This window comes from Protobothrops mucrosquamatus, unplaced genomic scaffold, assembly GCF_001527695.2.
Source record: "Protobothrops mucrosquamatus isolate PMUCROS unplaced genomic scaffold, P.Mucros_1.0 scaffold5662, whole genome shotgun sequence".
In the NCBI taxonomy this organism is placed as follows: domain Eukaryota; kingdom Metazoa; phylum Chordata; class Lepidosauria; order Squamata; family Viperidae; genus Protobothrops; species Protobothrops mucrosquamatus.
The window spans coordinates 3,991-10,428 of NW_015391514.1; positions in this window are offsets into that span (position 1 = coordinate 3,991).

The window sequence follows — 6,438 nt, forward strand, 5'->3', positions numbered from 1 at the left end:
GGACTTCAACTCCCAGAATTCCTGAGCCAGAATGGCTCAGCATGGAAACCTCTCCCTTTCCCCTCAGCATGGCTGGCTCAGGAATTCTGGGAGTTGAAGTCCACCAGTCATAAAAGAGCCAAGGTTGCCTACCCCTGCCCCAGCCAGTCACCTTGAAGCATAAAAAGAGGCTAGACAGGCACTTGGCCGAGATGGGTTCTCCTGCTTGAGCAGGGGGCAGGACTAGAAGACCTCCAAGGTCCCTTCCAGCTCTATTCTATTCATGCTAGCTGGGGAATTCTGGGAACTGAAGTCCACCCATCTTAAAGTATGTCAGCTGGGGAATTCTGGGAGTTGAAGTCCATACATCTTAAAGCATATTGGCTCGAGAATTCTGGGAGTTGAAGTTCATCCACCTTGAAGCAAAGTGGCTGGGGAATTCTGGGAGTTTATTTATTTATTTATTATTTATTTATTATTCGAATTTATATCCCGCCCTTCTCCTTGCGGACTCAGGGCGGCTGACAATCAATTAAAAACACCAATAACAATCACAGAATTAAAATTAATTAAAATGAAATATTTAAATTGTCTAATTAAAAAGTAATTAAAACCCCTCTAAAAAACCCCTCTTAAAAATTATCCTAGGCCAGTCCCGCTTGTTGGAACAGCCATGTCTTGAGGGCGCGGCGGAAGGAAGGGAGATCAGGGATCACCCTGATCTCTGGGGGTAGCTCATTCCAGAGGGTGGGAGCTCCCACAGAGAAGGCCCTCCCCCTTGGGGTCGCCAGCCGGCACTGTCTGGCTGACGGCACCCTGAGGAGACCCACCCTGTGGGAGCGTACCGGCCGATGGGAGGTAATCTGTGGCAGAAGGCGGTCTCGAAGGTATCCTGGTCCGATGCCATGGAGCGCCTTAAAGATGAAGTTGAAGTCCACCCATCTTGAAGTATGTCAGCTGGGGAATTCTTGGAGTTGAAGTCCATGCATCTTAAAGCATATTGGCTGGAGGATTCTGGGAGTTGAAGTCCACCCATCTTGAAGTATGTCAACTTGGGAATTCTGGGAGTTGTAGTCCACGCATCTTAAAGCATGTTGGCTGGGGAATTCCGGGAATTGAAGTCCACCCTTCTCAAAATTGCTGAGGTTTAGCAGCCCTGCTCTAGACACAAGACCTGACAACCTACAGCAATCTATTCTGTGCTGCACCCAAAAGTCAACACAAACGGCTCATGTTTACTGAGGACAATCAGCCGTTGCGGTGTGTTGCAAATGAAGCAGACAGCCAAGGATGAAATCAGACAGAGATTACATAAAAGCAAGCAAAAGGAGCGGGTTAATAACTGTCTGCAAGGCAAACACTCTGAAGGTGACAGAATCAAAGGTGACATTAAAAAGCTGAACGCTTGGAGCGGCAGATGAAAAATTGGAGAAATAAACCTGGGCACGCTCAAGAAATTGAAAGCAAGGTAGAAAGCTAGCCAAATTGGCGATGGCTTCAGATCGGATGCATCACGGAGGAAATACAAGCCTTAATACTTGCAGTACAAGGATCAGCCTTTAGCAATAATGCGATAAAAAAACGACACTTCGAAAAATCTGGAAACCACAGTAAATTTCAATTATGCAAAGAGAAAAATGAGATTGTTTTGCTTCAGCAAAAATTGCCTGGACGAGACACGGTCTCTAAAGCAGTCAAAAGACAATCTCTAAGACAAACCACAAATGGAGACAACATTTTTGCATAGATGCCAAAAAAAAAAAAAAAGCACGAATCTGACTTTATGCAAAAGCGTGAATTTGATGCCCCAAAATATGAGTCGGATCATAATTTTCATAAGGAATTGTAATACACAGGTAAACAAAAGGGCTTCACAGAATCACCATGTACAAATTTCACGAGGCTTCTGAACTCAGACAGACCAACATTTCAAACCCAACAGGCAGGATGTCACAAAGGGTGGAAGAAAATCAAGTTTCACTTTATAAAAACGGCAAAACCTAAATGACCATAGAGTAGCTCAAAAGATGTATGTCTAGTATGGGTCTAGTATGTCTAGTTTAATGAAGAGAAGGATGAGGGGTGACATGATAGCAGTCTTCCAATATCTCAGGGGCTGCCCCAAAGAAGAGGGAGTCAAGCTATTTTCCAAAGCGCCTGAAGGCAGGACAAGGAGCAACGGATGGAAACTAATCAAGGAGAGAAGCAACCTAGAACAAAGGAGAAACTTTCTGACAGTTAGAACAATTAACCAGTGGAACTACCTGCCTCCAGAAGCGGTGAATGCTCCAACATTGGAAGTTTTTAAGAAGAGACTGGACGGCCATTTGAAATGGTATAGGGTTTCCTGCCTGAGCAGGGGGTTGGACTAGATGATCTCCAAGTTCCCTTCCAACTTTATTATTATTATTATGATCATCACACAGTCAGCCAGATGTTCAGACTGGATTTGGCATTTTGTCTACCTATCAAGTCCTTACCCAGGACCTGGGATAGGCAGATGTGGATGTTTGATGGTATTACAGATATCGTCGCAGGATGGAAGCGGTTCCTAGTAAGGCCGCCTTTTGCAATTGACTAATGGCGAATTTGTCAATGCCGATGGTGTTCAAGTGGTGCTCCAGTTGTTTTGGGATTGCACCCAAGGCGCCTATTACTATTGGTACTACCCTTGCTTGCTTTTACCACAGTCTTTCTGTTTGTATTTGTAGATCTTTGTATTTTGTGATCTTCTCCAGTTCTTTACTCGTCTATTCTGCTGTTATTATTATTATTGTTGTTGTTGTCACTAAACGAGGGCCGCTGGTGATCACTTCAGCCTCTCATCTTAACACGGGAAGTCCTCGATTTTAGGACTGTAATGGAGCCTGCTCATCGCCGTCATAAGTCACGACAGTCGTAAAACGTGTCGGTGATCTGACTGATCTGATTTTACAAACTCTTTTGCGGCAGCCACAATTTTTACATGAACCAACAGTGCGAAACTAGGGGCACGATTTCGCCGGAAACCAGGAGTAAATGACAAAGGGGCCAAACCGCCATAAAATCCAGATGCTTTATTTCTCTGTTTTTGGATGGTCCTGGCAGTGCCCCCTCTGAAGCCTGGTTAATCTGACTTTGCCTTGAAAGATTTAAATAAGTTGGATTTGATGTTTCTGCCTCCACCTTACAGATCGTCCCGTCCGGATAAGGACCCCACTGGCTGAGCATCAAAAAGAAGACCTGGGCTTTTATGGCTCCATCAAAGGCTGTTGGAAAGGTGGGTTTCTGATAACGTCTGAATTGCTGGCTGGTCACAGGTCATCAGCAAAGGGACAAGTGCTTTGATTGCAGAAACTGTTGAAGTGGTTGGCTTCCATGTCTCCTCAATATTGCATTAAATTGGGGGGGGAGGTTAATGGTGGTGGTGGAGGAGGAGGAGGAAGAGGGGGGAGGAGAAAGAGAAGGAGGGGAGGAGGAGGAAGAGGAGGAGGAGAGGAGAAGGAGGAGAAAGAAGAGGAGGAGGAATCAGACTCAGAACAACAGCTGGAAGGGACCTTGTAGGTCATCTAGTCCAACCCCCCCCCCGCCCAAGCAGGAGACCGTAGACCCTTTCTGACAGATGGCAGTCCCGTCTCTTCTGGAAAGCTTCCAGTGATGAAGCTCCCACAATTTCTGAAGGCCAAACCTCAGATGGAGGAGGAGGAGGAGAAAAATGAGGAGGAAGAGGAGGAGAAAGAAGAGGAGGAAGAGGGGAGGAAGGGGAGAAGGGAGCAGAAGAGTAAGAGAAGAAGAGGAGAAGGAGGAGAAGAAGGAGGAAGAGGAAGAGGAGGAGGAGGAGAAAGAGGAGAAGAAAGAAGAGGGGGAGGGGGAAGAGGAGGAAGGAGGGAAGGAGAAGAAACGAGAAGGAGGAAGGAGGAGGAAGAAGGAAAGGAGGAGGAAGAGGAGGAGGAGGAGGAGGAGGAAGGAAAGGAGGAGGAGAAGAAAGAAGAGGAGAAGGATGGAAAGAGGAAGAAGGAAAGGAGGAGGAGGAGAAGGAGGAAGGAAAGGAGGAGGATAAGAAAGAAGAGAAGGATGGGAGGAGNGGAGGATAAGAAAACAGGAGGAGGAGGAGGAAGAAGAAGAAGAAGGAAAGGAGGAGGAGGAAGGAGAGGAGGAGGAAGGAAAGGAGGAGGATGAGAAAGAAGAGAAGGAGGGGAGGAGGAGGAGGAGAAGGATGAAAAAGAAGGAAAGGAGGAGAAGAAAGAAGAGAAGGATGGGAAGAGGAGGAGGAAGGAAATGAGGAGGAGGAAGAGGAGAAGAAGAGGAAGAAGAAAAGGAGGAAGAGAAAGAAGAGGATGGGAGGAGGAGGAAAAGAAGGATGAGAAAGAAGGAATGGAGGAGGAGGAGGAAGTGGAGGAGTGGAAGAAAAAGGAGGAAGAAGGAAAGGACGATGAGGAGGAGAAGAAAGAAGAGGAGAAGGATGGGAGGATGGGAAGAGGAGGAGGAAGGAGAGGAGGAGGAGGAGAAGAAAGAAGAAGAGGAGGAGGAAGGAGGAAGAAGGAAAGGAGGAGGAAGAGGAGCAGGAGGAGGAGGAAGGAAAGGAGGACAAGAGAGAAGAGAAGGATGGGAAGAGGAGGAGGAGGAGGAAGGAAATGAGGAGGAGGAGGAAGAGAAGAAAGAGGAGGAGGAGAAGGAACAGGAAGAAGTAAAGGAGGACAAGAAAGAAGAAGAGGAGGAGGAAGGAGGAGGAAGGAGGAGGAAGAAGGAAAGGAAGAGGAGGAGGAGGAAGTGGAGGAGTGGAAGAAAAAGGAGGAAGAAGGAAAGGAGGATGAGGAGGAGAAGAAAAAAGAGGAGGATGGGAGGAGGAGGAACAAGGCAGCCCTGTCTAACAACTTCCTAACCGAAGGCCCAGATCCCAAAGTAAATTCCTTTGCCTCCAACTGAATGAAAACTTCCAAAACGCCGTTTGTTTTTGTTTTGTTTTAAAAAAAGCCTCTGCTCAAGAGGAGAATGGATCAAGAACCAGGAAAGGAGAATCCACTGTGGGGCTCTCCTCGAGCGCCTTAAGAAAGAAGGATCCAGCAGCGCTTGGCCAAACACAAACACAAGGCTGGGTGAATCCACAGCGTGCCAACCAAACCCGGCTGGGGCTTGGGGAATACAGCTGGCATTGATTTGTGAAAATTTGGGGAAGAACTGACAAGAGTTTGCTAGAACAAACCTAGTTTGAGCAGGGCACCTTTTCTTTCGACACGTTGCCGCCTCCCTGCCAAGCCAGCATTTTGTAGGTTCCTCCTGGCTCAAATCCAACCCATCTTTTTTCTGCTTTCTTTTTTCTCCAGGGGGAAATGAGCAGCCCTCCAAAAATGGAAAAAAAAATGGGCCTGAATCCCCATCTTGATTGCCTTTCCGGCTTTCATTTTTCTCCTTCAAAAAATTGGGCCGCTCCTTCCTCCCTTCCTCTCTGCCCTCTCTTCCTCTCATTCTTCCTCTCATTCTTCCTTCCCCCCCCCCCCCAGATTCCAGCCGCTGCTTCTTTCTCCAAAGGTCTTAAGCCCCTGCTCATCGCCCCCTCCTCCTATTATTTTTTCCCTGCTCTCTCTTTTCTGTCTCTCTCTGCCAAGCTCAGCCAAGGTGCCTTTTCTCACCTAGAGGCTTCTGGGCACAGATCCACCTCGGTCTAACAAGGGGAGGCTGTGTGTACACACACACACACACACACACACACACACACACACACACAAGGGCTGTGCAGGAGCCCTATTGCCAGGAGCTAAAGGGAAAGAAACATTGGGGCAGATCCTCTGCCCCCTCCTCCGCCTCTCTCTCCAATCCTTCTCATTCTCCTCTCCTCCTCCTGGTCTTCTTTTTCCTTCTTCCTTCTCACTCCTTCCCCCTCCCATCCTTCTCCTTATTTTTCTCCTCCTCCTCCACCTCCTCCTCCTCTTCCTCCTCCTCTTCTTTCTCTCTCTCTCTCTCATCATTCTCTCCTCCTCCTCCTCTTCTTCTCCCTCTCTCCCTCCTCTCATCCTTATTTTTCTCTCCTCCTCTTCCTCTTCCTCCTCTTCTCTCTCTCTCTCTCATCATTCTCTCCTCCTCTTCTTCCTTCTCCCTCCCTCCTCTCATCCTTATTTTTCTCTCCTCCTCCTCTTCCTCCTCCTCCTCTCTCTGATCATTCCCTCCTCCTCCTCCTCCTCCTCCTCTTCTTCCTTCTCCCTCTCTCCCTCCTCTCATCCTTATTTTTCTCTCCTCCTCCTCCTCTTCCTCCTCCTCCTTCTCTCCCTCCTCCCCCTCCCATCCTTCTTATGTTTCTCCTCTTCCTTCTCCTCTCCATAAACCCCACATTCACTTCTAGGACTGAGGATGTTACTTAGTTGGTTCATAAAACCTCTGCAAGCAAACAATTGAGGTCAGAAAGCACCAAGGACTCCGCAGTCCCCCTCCCCCTCCTCTTCGTCCCCCTTCTGCTCCTCCTGCTCCTCTTCCTCCCCCTCCTTT